Here is a 16,216-nt window from a genome sequence, read left to right as displayed (position 1 = left end):
TCATACTAGCAGTTCACAATAAACTATAAAAGGAAGGTTACACCTACCCAGTGTCATGTTTCTCAAAAAATACATGTCTTTGCAGGAACATCATACATGGTCTAGCTAGATGCTAATGAAATCACGAACTGATACATTATGACTAACATTATACTATAAAGCCTAATGACCTAATCATCAAGTCTATGAGTGAAGGTAAAACATTTGGTTCAGGCCAACTGAACCCAAAATTCCAAAGTAAATGTGCCTTGTAGTTAGCTTTCTTTCTTTAATAATAAACTTTATTTTGCATGCATTGGTTTGAAAGTGTCAGATCCCTTGGACTGGAGTCATAGACAGCTGCCATGTGGGTACTGGGAATTAAACCAGGATCCTCTGGAAGAACAGCCAATGCTCATAAGCACCAAGTCAACTCTATCTAGCCAGGGGTTAGCTTTCTTATTTGTTCTACCTGCTATATAGCAACAGTAACTTCTGAGCACTATAGCTGATGTTAGCAATGTTTACTTGTTTTGATTCTTAGAAAGTATTTGAATTTTGTTCTGCTTATTTACTGTGTAGTCAAAAAAGTAATTGTTTAACCTGTGATGATTTTGTTATTTTGTTTTGAAGACTTTAAATATACATTTTCAATACAAGCAGGCCAAATACAAAAATCCCAACAATTTTATATTTTTTTAGCTTAATCTTTAAATGTGCTTTGACATTATCAACCTCTCCTCATTTTGTACTTTTTTTGCTGGGCTATGAATTAAAGTTCTATTTGATATAAATAAAACTAAAGTTGTCTGGAAAGAACAGAAATATTTTAAAAGAAACTTCTATTTTAATTTGCTCCTACATTTTTCCCAGATCTGTTCTTTAAAAAAAAAAAAAAAAGGAATTCTAGCTTACATTTTTCAAGCTGTGGGCACAGAAACAAATTTACTTTCACAGCTATAGTAGTTTGTGCCACAGAATTGAGAAAATAAAATTAATGCATCCATACAACAATCTAATGTTACAGTCACTGTGTAGTCAATCTGACTGCCTTAAAAGCCCATTTGTTCTGTTTTAGTAAGTCAAATACTTATCTTAGAATGAAAATAACATTTTGGTTTTTTCTTTCTAACTGTCCTTTTGGTCTTATATATAGATAGCACTTGCAAACACACACAAGGTCCTGGGTTCAATTTTCAAAACTGCAAAAAACGAAACAAACAAAAAACACTCTTTTGATATATCTCAAATGTCACAATAACCACATTTATTTTTGAAATAAATATAACTGTTTTTCCTCTAAAAATAAGCCAACTCTCAACAGTCCCTAAATAAAGGAAATTTTAATATAAATATACGCAGAGGAAAACTAATAGCTAACATGTCCTTCAAGGTTCTTCATAAGTAAAACCTGGCTTTGATACCAAGAATCTTCAATTGACTGTTAACTGCAGATCACTCTCCTTCACAAAAGCCATGAAGGCACAAAACTACATGCTATGGTTAGTGGTAGGAAACAGAATTTCAATATGGGCTAGAGATCAAAACAAGACAGGAATTAAAAAAAATTTAAGTCATGCACATAGGGAGAGAAAACAACAACTCCCTAATACAAATTGACAATGAAGGCAAACATAAAACAATGAAATCCCTGTGGACTGACACCACATTATTAAATATGCTAGCACAATCCTGGAAAATCTAAAACAGATCACAATGTCTAAGAATTACAAAGTTTCCATTCTTACAGTAACAGCAGCACACACACCTTATTAAATTATTTTAAATTATGGGGGGAGTCCTAAGTCTTCACATTTCAGGAGTGAAGGGGGGGAATCTCAGCACCAGAATACAACAATAAAAATGATAAAAAATTAAATTTTCATTTTGAGTAGGGCTGGAAAAAGCTTAAAGAACTCAGCTATTTAATTAGGTAAAGAGGTCAAAAGATATAGGGGTTTAACTTTAAAAATATTAATTCTAGTCATAAAACCAAGCTGTATAAATTGGTAATCTCCACTACAAACTGCAAATACACAATGGATTTCATCTTATAATAGAGTGGCTTCTGGTAGTGGTATCTACGAATAGCCAATGAAATTATGTGCTTTAAAACCTTTCTGTAAGCTAAGAATATGAAACAGATCTGGAAAGAGTGGAGGACATAAGTTATCTGTCATTAGACTTTAAGCATTAGCTTTACAACATTTAAACAAATCCACAACCTACCATAATATAAACTACAGTAGCCCATTCAATTCCCCTCTTTGTCCTAGTTTCTTTTTTTTGCTGGGAAGAGGCGTAGTGGGATAATAATAGCAGGAAGTAAGGTGGAGCAGCTGCGCGGCAAGATGAGGTGCTGTGTGTATGTGTGTTTCACCTCCATGTTGGCCTACTGCTGCTCAGTCTTATGAAAATGAAATTAGCTGTTTGGGATGCTGTTAAGTTATAAACATTACTGGGATTAAGATGTAGTTTCCTACTTTCTCACTTTTGTCAGGATCTGTTTTGGGTCAGATTCAGTTTAACAGGAGCAATAAAAGCTACATTTTTAGAGATTTTTAATATTTTCTAGGGGAACTATATAATGCTAGCAATAGGAAAACTGAGGCTAGAACCATCTTCCTTTTAGTCCTACAAATTTATGGAAATAATCAATCTTAATTGACTATAAAGAAAAGAAATGGCCATTTAAATTTCTATAGTAATGTATAATACACCTCACTAAAGTTCATATTAATGCTGTTATTTTGCTGATGAGAAACTTCTTATAGCAGTGATAGCGACACAAATTTACCTTCTTGTTTGGGTGTGTGTGCATGGGCATGCTATTCAGGGCAGAGGAAAACCGTCATTTCATTTCTTAGGCACTGTTTTTCCCCCCAACACTCAGACAGGGTCTCTTACTGGCCTAAACCGGTCAAGTGGGCCAGACTGACTGCTGATTGAGCCCCAGGGATCTGTCTCTGCCTGCCCAGAGCTGGGATTACAAGCATCCATTATCCATCACGCACATGGCTGTTTTACACGACTTTGGGGAACAGAATTCAAGTCCTCTTTTTACAAAAACCTCATCAACTGAGCCTTCTCACCAGACTCTCAAAATTTCCCCTTTCAGATCAAAATATTCTATGTGTTGTAATTGCCAAGCTTAAAATATTACATGGGCAATACATTTGTATTCTTTAACAAAAGAGAGAAATAACACAAAACTTGATCAATGTGTATTACATACAACATTGTGGTTATGTTAGCTTAAAATCATGTCTTCTTTGCCAATCCATAAAAAGAAATCAGAATTCCAGTTTTCTTTATCTCATATAAGCAACAGATGTGCTCTTGGAAAAACAGTTCAAGATTTCTAAAAATTAAATTCTCTTAAAACAAACTGTTCGCCGGGCGTTGGTGGCACACGCCTCAGGAAGCAGAGGCAGGCGGATCTCTGTGAGTTCGAGGCCAGCCTGGTCTACAGAGTGAGTTCCAGGACAGCCTCCAAAGCCACAGAGAAACCCTGTCTTCAAAGACCAAAAAACAAAAACAAAACAAACAAAAAAAAAAAAACTGTTCATGGAAATGAACTGTCATAATACTACTTTATAAGGAATCCTTGTGTAATCTAAGTAACTACTAATTTGTGAATGTAATTTTTAAAAAGAACTCATGCATGTAACATTTGACATTTAATGTAAAAGTAGCTGAAATGATTCAGGACAGACTTAATATTTTAATGACAATTTCAACAGGAACCTGAACTTGGCAGTACCTCATGGTTTTGCCTATAAGACATATAACTTACACACCTCTAACATCATAATTCTTACTAAGTAACCAGCTAGATGCAATCCCCTTTTACTGAGAGCTAAGCACAAACTAATAGGATTGAGTCTAAACTAAAAGATGGGGGCAGCAGTAATCTCTAGAGCATATCAGATTGTGCAGGAAGTAGGAGGAAGACTGAAACAATAAGGCAGCTTTCCGTGTGTGTGTGTGTGTGTGTGTGTGTGTGTGTGTGGTTTTTATTGTTATTTTTCTTTTTTAAGACAAGCTCAGGCTGGCATCAGTCTTTGGCTGAGCCTCCTGACTTAGTTTCCTGAGTACAGGACATACAGATGTGAGTTACAAAGCTGTTATAAAAACCTCTACACATTTTACACGATGGTGAACAAACGTGAATGTTGGACTGTGTTTTTTCTTACTAAAATAAAATCAAAGTTAACAATCTGTAATTACTGAACAAAGGAAAACGCAGTATTTGACACCTTGTCGAATCTAAACCCAACTAAACATACTGCATGTTATTGAAATACAAATTTAATTCACACAGAATATGCCATTCCAATCCTTACTAAAATCTGGCTAGCAGATGCTCTAGACCTGGTCCACTAAGGAGGCAACTTACATTTAAAAAGGCAGGGAACATGGAACTCACTTTAATTCACACAAGGCTAGGAGGTTTTCGGTTTTTTCCCTTGGAAGATAGGATAGATTCTTCCCAGATTTCTAGAATATATGGAATTTGGGCTTAAAAGTATATACTTGGCATAAATTCAAGGCTTAAGTGGGAACTAAAAACAGTTTCTTTAATTGTAAACCAAAGTGAATAATCTCCTGGAGGGAAAAAAAACCTCCTTTTGCTTTTCCTACCTCCTGCCCCTCCCCCACCAACACTGCTTCCCTGCTGTGCAAAGAGCCCTTTGTCCTGCCCCGCACTTATCTAGCTGTTTGGCCATATTGACAGGCCTACTGGAAGCATAATAAGGGAGTCAGTCTGACATAAGCAGCTGGCCATTTCAAACAAAAATCTTCCTTTTCTACTCACACCAAATCCTGCTGCAGAGGTCTGTGGCTCCTCCCATACTTCCACCTATTTCTCAAACAGAGCAGCAAGGAACTGGCATTTCCCTTTGAACCATCAGTATAAATCAAAAACTTGATTCCCTAGCCAGAAATTATTACAGGCCCTGATTTGTTTTGGATTATACCTCATAACATTAAGGATAAAAGGTTTTCTCAACTCTGGGTGTACACATATGACTACCACTTCAATTTGTCATGAAAACTCTGGGAAGTCTCATACTACAAGACAGAAAAGACATTGAAGCAAAAGACTTATGTTCCAAGAAAAACTGACCAATCATCTTAAGGTTTTGAAAATATCAAGGATTCAAAAAAGCCAAAAATTCATTTTCCTAACTTCATATCAAAGATACTTTAAGTAAGGCATTTCCCCAGTTACTCTGAAAAAAAAATCATAATGGAAAGAGTGGGGCAGGATAGGGTCTGAGAGCCCTTACTCAGAAGGAATGAACGAACAAACAACGCGCGCGCGCACACACAGGCACTCTCTCTCTCTCCCATGGGGTGGGGAGGCCTCTGACTGGGAGGACGACACAAGACACACGACTGACTGAATTTAGCACCACTGTCCCTTTAGTTACCTCACAGCTCCCTTCCTCAAGTGCTGAATAAGAACATTCCCTAGTGATGCTTGCTAACACAATCTCCAGTCAAGAGTTACTGGCATCTCTACCCAATTTATAATTAAGTACAGAATAGGACAATTTCCCTAAGATTACATGATTTAACAAAGTATGTATAGATTAAGTGAAAGAAAGGCTATTCTCTCTACCTTTTGCAACCTTCCCTGAATTCTAGCCACTAGGGAAAAATAAACAATACCAAGTGAAGGTCATGTCATTTACTAGACATGTTAGAATTTCTGGAGTTCAGAGTACCTATAATATAGGTTCATTACTTGTCTAAGAGTCTGTCTAAAAGAACATTTGAAATCAAATTATAAATGACTACCAGTTGTATTATTATATACACATTTTCAAGGCACTTTGCAGTTTAAGTTCATCCTAGCTAGCTAGGAATCTTAATTTCAAAATAAACTGACAAGTCACTAGAGTTTAGTTGAAAGTTATAGTAAAATCTTGTTTTACTTACGATCTAATTTTTCTTTGATATGCACTCAACAAATACTGATTACTATGGCCTAATGTTTCAAAATTATTTCAATATGAAGATTTTATTTCCCTATCCAAAGGCAAAGTTGACATAAACACCCTTGTCAAAAGGGTCAGAATAATTTTGGAAAGCAAGCAAGCTCCTAGATACTGAACAGTAACAGAAGATATAAACATTTTTAAGTGTGCCAGTCCAAGTAATCCTTCTAAGAAAATAGTCTCTTGATCCGCTAGAGAATGACAGTGAGACTACAACCAGTTCCAAAAAACAGAAAACTAGCAGACATTATTTTCTAAGGAAAGTTACATGTTATAATTAAGCTAAAAACGTTTGCATTTTAACTGTAAGTATTTTGTACTATAAGCATATTAAATGGTCAATAAGAGTGAATCCACACTGGTGGGATATGCATCTTACCTATGTAATAATTGTATTAAAAACACCTGAAACAATCATTGACAGAGTTTTGTTTTATAGACCTGCTTTTAGCACTGGAAAAACAGTACGAACCATATCTGTAAATGACAAAATGCTCACCACTGTTTCTTGGTTCCTTGCCACAGATGCTAGAGACATACTACAAATTATAATAATCTTAAGGAGAAAAAAACCACAATAACTGCACATGCCTGGGTGATGGTTCAGTTTTAAATATTCCTGTCAGACAAACTATTGGGCTTAGTCAGAGATCATCCTGGTTCTGTTTAGTTGGGGGCAGATATCAAAACTTAGAAAGGTTTCTTGCTGCCTTCTTACTATCCTGAACTAAACTTACTCAATTTCTTAATATTCCTTCTGGTTGTTCCTGTGTCTCTGATGGGTTACTGTCAAGACACATCTTTGTTCAGCGAAAAGACTATAACCCAACACACACACAATTAATCCAATTTATAGGTCAAACATGAGTGAAGATACCTAATTTGTAGAGGCCTACAGATTAATACAGAAAATAAGAGCAAAAATTAAATATTAATCGAAAGTAGCTCCTTTTAGTTTAGGCTTTCGATTATATTAAGACGTTGAGCATAACATCTATTCACAAAGGCAAAGATGGTCTAATATGGAGAGACATACAAATCAGAAGTGACTTAAGCAATTAAGAGATAGAGAAAAACATATCAGTTGCATTGTAAAAACAAAACAAAGATCCTCCTCACCCTGTTCTGGTACTCAGGGAAATCTTTACTATTTTAGTCTTCAAAAGGATTAAAAAAGATCAAAACACCAATGAACTTTTCTAGTTCCATATAAGCATAAAACCTCAAAAAGCTGTCAACCTCTCCCCAAACAAAAAAACCCAAATTCTTTAACTTTGATGCAGTTTTCAGATAATGATATCCATAAATGGATACAGTTATGAATTGCTAATTCTGGTCTCCTCACTAACAAAAAGCAAACCAGCTCAGCAGCAGTGCATTATCCCAGGAAAGCAAGCAAGGTTTCTTTCCAGTCCTGAACAGCCATCGCCTAAGTGCAGTTCCCTGAAGCCAACAGCATTAATGGACGCTGCACTGCTGTCCTTCCCTGGAGACAGCAGCCAGCACTACTCAAGCTTCTCACGTAGCAACCAGAGCTCCAGAGCCAGCAGCTGCTGCCGCCTTGTATACTCACTCCTGTGATCCAACACAGGAGCAACCTTCTCTTTACCCCACCCCCACTTCTTAACACACTTTTTTTTTTTTTTTGGATCAGTGCTCCATGCTGGAAAAGCTCGAAGTATGCTTTTAGAAAGAAACAATCCTAAGGTCAGTTTTAAATTGAGATCTTTGATTAGAAAAATCAACATGTACCAAATTCCAAATATTAGCTTTTAATTAAACTAGCGATTTAGGAGTAAGCAGTAAGCTGTGGTTTTTATTTTTAGAAGGCTAATTTTTCAAACATTCAGCAATCGAATTTAAATTTACAGCTAGAACAAGAGCCTTGGGTCATGTCCTACCGAAGGACATAATTCAACATTGTACACACGACAATCTGAATAACCTTAAAGGCTCTAATCCCATAACTGGCCACAAATTTTGGCCAGAGAACTAATGATCTTCCCGAGAAAACTGGAAGAAATCCAAGGGAAAAAAATTCCTGTGTCCTCCAAGCTCAGAAATCTCTGATTATGTCAGTATTCTCTGCTTTAGTCCTAGGTCAGACTACACACATCTAAAACTATCTCTTATAGCTTTCCTCCTAGCGACCTTAGACTATTATTAATATAAAATTAACCATAAAAAGCACTTTCCCCTCAATACATTGCACACAAACCTCCTGAAAAAAAAAAACTCAAATAATCATCAGGATCTTTCTTCCACAATCAAAAGTATAGGCTATTTAACATATGCCCAAGGAAGTCATGTAAACATGACCTTGGTCATCTAAAAACAGTTTATTTAGTCCAAGTATGAAGGAAATTAGAGGACCTGAATTCTTTAAGTATTCTAAGCACAGGAAAAATTGGAAAAAGAAACTCAGGTATAGACAAAACCCAGTAGAGCCCACAGCTCTACGCAAGAAAATGAGTTGCTGGCGAACACATTACACAAGGAACATGAGAGAGCAGAAAATGCAGGTCATACACGCACCCCTGACCCAGAGCAGCAGAGCGGGCTGCAGCATCAGTACACAGAAGGATCCCTTATTCCCAAGGATGAAAAAGGCAAAGGCGCTCTACAGAATAAATTAGCACAGAAGGGGCTTTCCCAGCAGTTGAAACTTTCCCTCGGCGCGATTCACCTACTAAAACCAGGGCTTCTGCCCACTGCCGCTCACCTCACATCGCAGCTTGCACGCGTAAGGGAAGAGAATTCATAAGGGGCACATTTTCCCCGTCTTTAAAGTCGTTCTTAAAAGATCGCTCTCCACGCCCTAGGCACGGAACACGACGAAATCTGGCTCAATTCCAGAATGGAACCCTACAAATTCAACAGGGATAGCGCAGAGATACTGGGGCATACGCCACAGGGAGTCCAAGAATGCGAGGTGGGGGTGGTGAAGGTAATGTCTTTGGCATGGGAAAAAACAGCAGCCATCTGAGATACGGACTCGAGAACCAGAGGGAGGCATTCAGGAAGATTATGGAGGGGAGGACTGGGCCCCCAAGCGATGAGAGTTGTCACAAGGCCGCGAGAACTGGGGGTGGAGGTGGGGGCTCAGGGACAGAAAAAAAAAGTATGCCTGTGTATTTTGAGAGCAGGGTTGCGAGAGGCCTCTCCTGAAAAGGGTATAAACGTGGAGTAGGCAGTGCCCAGGAAAAAAAAGGGGAGACCAGAGTAGGGGGAGGGGAAGAGTTCTGACCCAGGGAAGACATTAAAAGGGTAGTGGGGTCGACTGGATTAAGAGGAGCCTTTCTCCCTGTGCAAGAGAGGTGCAATGGTGTGTAAGGGTAGCCGAGAGGGAGGAAAGGGCAGCATCCTCCTGCTACCAGCCTTGGGAGGCCCAGGCCCGCGACCCCGAGGAGAAGGAACGCGGGGAGACTGAGGTGACCCTTCTTCCCCCGGGGACCGGTGGTGTGGTTCGGTGTCTCTTTTCTGTTGGACCCTTACCTTGACCCAGGCGCTGCCGGGGCCTGGGCCCGGGCTGCGGCGCACGGCACTCCCGGGAGGCAGCGAGACTCGAGTTAGGCCCAACGCGGCGCCACGGCGTTTCCTGGCCGGGAATGGCCCGTACCCGTGAGGTGGGGGTGGGGGGCAGAAAGGCGGAGCGAGCCCAAGGCGGGGAGGGGGAGGGCCAGGGGCGGAGGGGGGCCGGCACTACTGTGTTGGCGGACTGGCGGGACTAGGGCTGCGTGAGTCTCTGAGCGCAGGCGGGCGGCGGCCGCCCCTCCCCCGGCGGCGGCAGCGGCGGCGGCAGCGGCAGCTCACTCAGCCCGCTGCCCGAGCGGAAACGCCACTGACCGCACGGGGATTCCCAGTGCCGGCGCCAGGGGCACGCGGGACACGCCCCCCTCCCGCCGCGCCATTGGCCTCTCCGCCCACCGCCCCACACTTATTGGCCAGCTCGCCGCCAATCAGCGGAGGCTGCCGGGGGCCGCCTAAAGAAGAGGCTGTGCTCTGGGGCTCCGGCTCCTCAGAGAGCCTCGGCTAGGTAGGGGATCGGGACTCTGGCGGGAGGGTGGCTCGGCGCGTTGGCGGGGACGGGCGGTTGCGGTGGGCCCTCGAGGATGGCGGAGCCGCCTTGTGGGACTGCTCGATACGATTCGTAGGCTGGAAGGGGCAGGCGGGTGGTGCTCAGGACTACGGTCCGCCCTGCAGCAACCGGAGGGGGGAGGGCGAAGGGAGCGGAAAAATCACCGGACGCGGCCATGGCTCCCACGGGGGGCGGAGGAGTGCTTCCGGCTCACGTCTCGTCGCTGATTGGCCTCTTCTCCTCCCGCCGTGTGTGAAAACACAAATGGCGTGTTTTGGTTGGAGTGAAGCGCCTGTCAGTTAACGGGTGCCGGAGTGCGCAGCCGCTGGCTGCCTGGCTGTGCCCACTGGGTGGGGCGGGAGGTAGGTGGGGTGAGGAGAGCTGGACGTGCGGGCGCGGCCGGCCTCGGGCGGGGCGGGGGAGGGGAGGGAAGGTCAGCGAAAGTGGCTGGCGCCCAGGCGGCCTCCCACCCTCCCCTTCCTCTGGGGGAGTCGGTTTACCCGCCGCCGGCCTGGCCTCGTCATCTGATTGGCTCCCGGGGCTCAGAAAACTGGCCCTTGCAATTGGCCCGCGTTCCTGCAAGTTCAGTCCATACGCGGGCTGGCGGGGGCGGCAGGGAGGCGCTCGCAGGTTCCGGCCCTCCCCAAGGCCCCGCGCCGCAGAGGCTGGCCCCGCGCCCCTGCGCAACGTGGCAGGAAGCGCGCGCTGGGGGGCGGGGACGGGCAGGTCTGAGCGGCGGGGCGGGGGGGAGCGCGGTTTCTCCTAGAGTTGTTGCCTCACGAGGGGCAGGATGAGCCGGGCTTGCATCGCGCACTCCTGGGAGTGGAGGAAGGGCCGGGGGCTCGGTCGGGCAGGTTTGGAGGCTGGGAGCAGCAGTCAATAAGGGAGCCGCAGTGGAGTAGGCGGAGAGAAGGCCGCACCCTTCTCGGCGGGGGGAGGGGAGAGCCGCAATACCTTTCCGGGAGTTCTCTGCTGCCTCCTGTCTTCTAAAGACCGCCCCGGGACTGGAAGAATCCCTTCCCCCACTCCCCTCGTGATCTGCAAGTCGAGGCTTTCTGGGAGATGGGCGGGAGTCTTCTGGGCAGGCCTAAGGGCTAACCTGGTGCGTGGGCGTTGTCCTGCGGGGAAATTGAACTGTTGTAAAATTGGAGGGGTGAGACTTCTCAGGAATTTTCGTTTGTTTCGGGAGGTGATTATAATTGGGGCAAAGAAGGGAAATGGGAGACTAGGTGCTCACCTGGGGTTTTGTGCAGGGAAACTACAGGTTATTATTAATACTCCTTGGAGTAATTTTTATCGAGTTAGATTAAGGACATGCTCACCCGAGTTTTATGCTCATACTTGAAATCCTTGCTATATCATGAAATTATAGTATCGCAAATTAGAATACATAAACAGGATTTTAGTGTTTTCTACAGAGCCTTGTACTTTACTCTGTCCCTCCTGCTCCCTCTGCAGTACTACCAAAAGATATTTTAACACTCTCATTTTTGTCTCCTTTTCATTTGTTAGTACTGGCTTATCCAATCCCTAGACAGAGCACTGGCATTCTTCCTCTCCTGATCTTAGAAGCCGGATGAGTCAGAAACCAGACAGATTAGTTACACCACAAATTGAGGCTATAGCTGGGGCCTTACCCTGCAGTTCTTTTATACCTCCTTAGTTGATCGTTGGCCCAGATTTTCATGTTTTATCCCCTTCAGGAACTTTACTACAATAGATTTATTGAGAATCCAACCTAAAGTTCAGCTTCTTTCCACTCCCATGAATGCCTGTCTCCTTTCTCACCGTTAATAAACAGAGCTGTTTCCTATAAATGGCTTCCAGATGGATATCTCCTCCAGTATGACCTGGTGTATCTTAACATATGGTCAGACTGATTGTATTAAAAGGTACATGAATTGACATGAAATTTACTGACGAATACTTTAGTGGATTCCATGAGTATAATACCGTTAATGGGCTAATGACAACTTTTTCATTTCCTACATACACGATTATCTTTTAAGTCACATGGAATTGATTACTGCTTACTCACATTTTGTCACTGTACACATCTATAGAAGGTGGTTCCTTTTGGAATGCAGACTTAAGGTTCAGATGTTGTCTCTCCTGGCCTAAGGTCCTATGAGCCTGTATTTCCTATTTAAGCAGTGCTTTCTCTTAGCCTCTGGCTTGATTATGTCACTCATGTTATTGCTGGTTTAAATACAGTTTTGCTGGGCTACTTCCGTACTGTCTCACTGAGTTCTGTTGTGCTAATTTCCTATTATATTGCTTGATTTGTAGCCAGGTACAAGTAAAATGTAGTAAGCAACATAAATTTATTTCTGAAGCTTATTGTCTGCCATATGTCTGACTTCCATGCAGGTTTAAGTAGTGTCATGAGGAGTGAGGTTGGCCTAATAACTAAATGAGCCCCTGCCCTCTAAAAGACTTAAGGCTTTGTTTTCTATTTAACATTTCTTAAAGTATGGTATGTTTAGGACAGGGATCTGGGCTTTAGTGTGACTGTTAATAGACTGTTGTCTTGCTATTTAATTCAAGTTTCCTAATCTCATGCTCATATAATTTAAATTTTGGGCAGTCAAGGTCAGGTTAAAATGCTGTCCTTCCATGTTCATCTGCTTACTGTAAATATAAAAATGGTAGCTATAAAGACTTTTTCCTGAGACACAGGGTCTCACTCAGTATGTATCTCTGGCTGGCCTGCAACTCAATAGTTATAGACCAGACTAGCCTTAAACTTAAGAATTCTGCCTGCTTCTGCCTCCTGAGTGCTGGAGTTAAAAGTGACCAGTGTGCCCTTAGCCTGAGCTGTTTTTTCTTCCTTTTTTTTTTTTCTCTGTGGCTTTGGAGGCTGTCCTGGAACTAGATCTTGTAGACCAGGGTATTCTCGAACTCACAGAGATCCTCCTGCCTATGCCTCCAGAATGGTGAGATTAAAGGCGCCACCAATTGCCTTGCTTCTTCCCTCTTAAAAAAACAACCAAACAATAACAAACCTTGAGTGAAAGGGAAAAGCAAAATGCGGGTCAGATTCTCTTAAAAGGAATATATTGAGGAGGCTTGAGTGATGATTAGTAAAGTGTTTGTGTTGTAAGCAACCCACATTAAAAAAAAAAAAACGGCATGTTAGAGCATGCCTGAGGTATCCCTAGGACTTCTTTGACACAAAAACCTTGTTACTTGGCAAGCTCCACGCTGGTGAGATCTCAAAAAACAAGGCAGAAGGCAACTAAGAAACTACAGTTTGAGTTAGATTTCACACCCTAATGTTTCCTTCAACTTTTATCTAATACTGTGTTTCTCCCATCGAATTGCATTCTTCAAGGACACAGGGTTTTTTTCAGTAAGCAAGCAGAGTTGGGAACCAAACAAATAGGGATTTATGATTTGTGAAATCAAGTTTAAAATTGATCAAGTCCATGAACTATAGGATAAAGCTCTTGTGCAGGAATCTAATACTTAACTGAGGTGTCTTAATGCTCTTTTATCGTGGAGGAAGCTGAGGCCTCCCTGCCTGTACTCAGAAGTGCTTCATTAGGTTTCCCCGAACTATCCTCTGCAGCTATCCTGTTCTTGTACTAGGCATGCCTTGGGCTGGTGATTTAGATAAACTTAGTTTCTTGTCAGGTGGTACCATATGATTTCATACACTTACGGCAAAAAACTTGCTATGTGTATTAAACATTTGCTCAATGTGAAAGTTAGGTGAGGGTTTGTGGTTTTTAATTTTCAATTTTTGAGCTAGGTAAGGCTTTTTTAACATATCTTATGTTTGGTGTAACTGTATAATTGTGGTTTGCATTTGAGCATCCCAAGAAAAAGACCAGTTTGACTTTAACTATACAGCACTTGCTGTTCACAATTCTAGGAGTCAAACATTTGACCTTGAAAGTTGAGACCTTGACTTTGTGTAGTGTAGTATAGTGTGTTCTAGTTTTAACTCATGACTCCATTCTTGAGTGGATTAGTAAGCAAAGCAGTAAGTGGCCTTTAGACTTGAACTGGAGTTGTGTTTCTCTGTTGTCCTAGACTAATTTTTCCTACTTAGTGTTTTTCACCCTTTGTTTTCTAGGTGTTAGCTTATTTAAATGTTTTAAGTTTCGATCTCCTTTTAGTAACAGTAACATCTTTTCATGTTATAATCATAAAATTGAGTATCTTGTTACCTAACTAATCCTACCTCTACTGGGTGAATTTTTAATTCACTGAGATTTGATGGTCTTTATTGACCCTTCACTAAAATTCCATATGAAGTACTACTCACCATAACAGGTTTTGGTACCAGCCTGTGTATAGTAGAGTAAACTAAAGCTCTGTGAGACTTAGCAACTTCTTATGGATATGCTAGGAGATACAGGTCAAAGATAGAAACTGGTCTAACTTTTGGTTCCTACCAGCTTTGTACTACCTTGCTTTGATTGAAATGTTTTAAGAAATCTAGTATAGCGTACTACAAGGTGCTAATAGACTTATAGAAACTTGAAAGCAGAGTAACTACTAGACTACTGGGTTTCCCTGAGGAAAGAATTGAAGTGTTGAGAGTGGTTTCAGAACATCTCAAGGAACCCTTCCTTAATACTCTCACCCCTACACCACATTTGGTCCTACTTGAATGTTGTGGCTCTTAAAATCTAATTAAGAATAGCAATTTTGTAATTATTGTTTTTCCTCCTTAGATTGATCCTTAAAGACAAGACAGTTTAAGGCTATATATATCCCTGCCACCTGAACAGAACCAGGTCTTCGAGATCAACACACTTTACCTAATCCCAAGATGTTGCCTTTTACATTCTCCGAAGCAAGCAGAGGCACATGATTATCACTGACAATACTGTTACTATGCTAAATACTGCTGTACAGTTTGGATTTTTTTAAATATAGGTATGGAGTATGTGTTTTTATGAATTAACTCTTTCTGGTTGTGCCTTCCATAATCCATGCAGTGTGTCATGCAGTTATTTTTAACTCTTGTAGTTTTGTGCATAAGGATAAAGGTGTTTTATTGTCATAATGTTTTAAACATTTCTCCAAAGTTCCAAATAATAAAATTGCTACTTTAGAATCTATTTTAGAAAGATATTTGTGGCTCTATAAGAAGATGCTTAATTGTTCCACTAATCCCATTTGTGTTTTAAGGTGCTATTTAAAACTGACATGGAAGAGTTGGTCAAGAAACTTTTAGGAAGTAAAATGTATATACTGCCTTTAGAGATCATTTGACTCGGTGTGTCTTTTGCAACACACTAACTTTGAATAGTGTTGGCACCAGCTATATTGTAGAGTCATTTTGAAAGGAGTTATTCCAATGAATGTTGGATTGTTTTGAATGCTACTGAATATTTTAAATTCTGGCTTTTTGGTGTATCTCAAAGCAAAACTGTCAGAAGCTTCAAACTAAAAATTAAAAACAAGTATTTCAGCAGGAAACTACTTGCTAAGAAAATTTAGAAACCATATAGTTGACATTGCTGAATATCAACCAGGAGAAAAAAAGTGCTATTAAGTGGTTCTTTTGAGCACTATAGTAGCTTGTAATAAAGATTTTTTTCTACAGATACAAACTCTAATCCATAATTCATAGATGTATATGTAATACTTTACAAATGGGTGAAGCTACAAGTGTAGTTGGGCTTGTTACTCTGCTTGTATTTATGTGAAAACTTGGCAATAAACCTATGTCCTAAAATAGTCAAAAGTGTGGAATGACTTTAATCTCTGGCTTATCTGGAACAAGTATGTTGACATTTGTCCTAATGGTGAACAACAAAGTGGGTAGGGCTGCAGTGCCTAAGCACATACTGTTCACTGCCACTCATTGGTGGTATAAACAAAAGGGGGGGCAAACTTTGAAGTAAAAGCAAGAATTGGGGAAACTTGTACATATGATAAGAGTGTTTTCCAACTGGCCAATACCTATCCTCTAGCAATTAAATGCAGGAGATTAAAAAACATCTGGCCCTCTTAGCTCAGAAATTCAAAGTTACAAACTTACAGGTTAGTGTTCTCACTGAGCTACATCCCCTGCCCAGTCTTGAAACCAGCTGTCCACCACACACACACACACACACACACACACACACACACAATCCTATGCTACTGTGTTTCAAAATTTTAAGAATGTGTGAGCCAGGCTTTGGTGGCG

At 41.3% G+C, this 16,216-nt stretch overlaps 1 protein-coding gene and 1 long non-coding RNA gene across 2 annotated transcripts in view; one reads left to right on the top strand and one right to left on the bottom strand.

The window, feature by feature from the left end:
- The window catches only part of Setd5 (SET domain containing 5), a 76,343-nt gene extending 66,565 nt beyond the window's left edge, over window positions 1–9,778 (bottom strand). The window contains 1 exon segment of the mRNA XM_021224849.2: window positions 9,483–9,778. The gene's annotated coding sequence lies outside the window, so the exon portion shown is untranslated.
- Window positions 9,779–9,879: 101 nt separating this feature from the next.
- Window positions 9,880–15,762, top strand: LOC121136756. The gene is made up of 2 exons (XR_005873871.1): window positions 9,880–10,023; window positions 14,751–15,762. It is a non-coding gene; the product is annotated as an uncharacterized LOC121136756 (long non-coding RNA).
- The last annotated feature ends 454 nt before the right edge of the window (window positions 15,763–16,216 follow it).

This window comes from Mesocricetus auratus, unplaced genomic scaffold (assembly GCF_017639785.1).
Source record: "Mesocricetus auratus isolate SY011 unplaced genomic scaffold, BCM_Maur_2.0 Super-Scaffold_100676, whole genome shotgun sequence".
In the NCBI taxonomy this organism is placed as follows: Eukaryota; Metazoa; Chordata; class Mammalia; order Rodentia; family Cricetidae; genus Mesocricetus; species Mesocricetus auratus.
The sequence above is the reverse complement of the archived record's forward strand: the minus strand, read 5'-3'. Positions and strand labels throughout refer to the sequence as shown.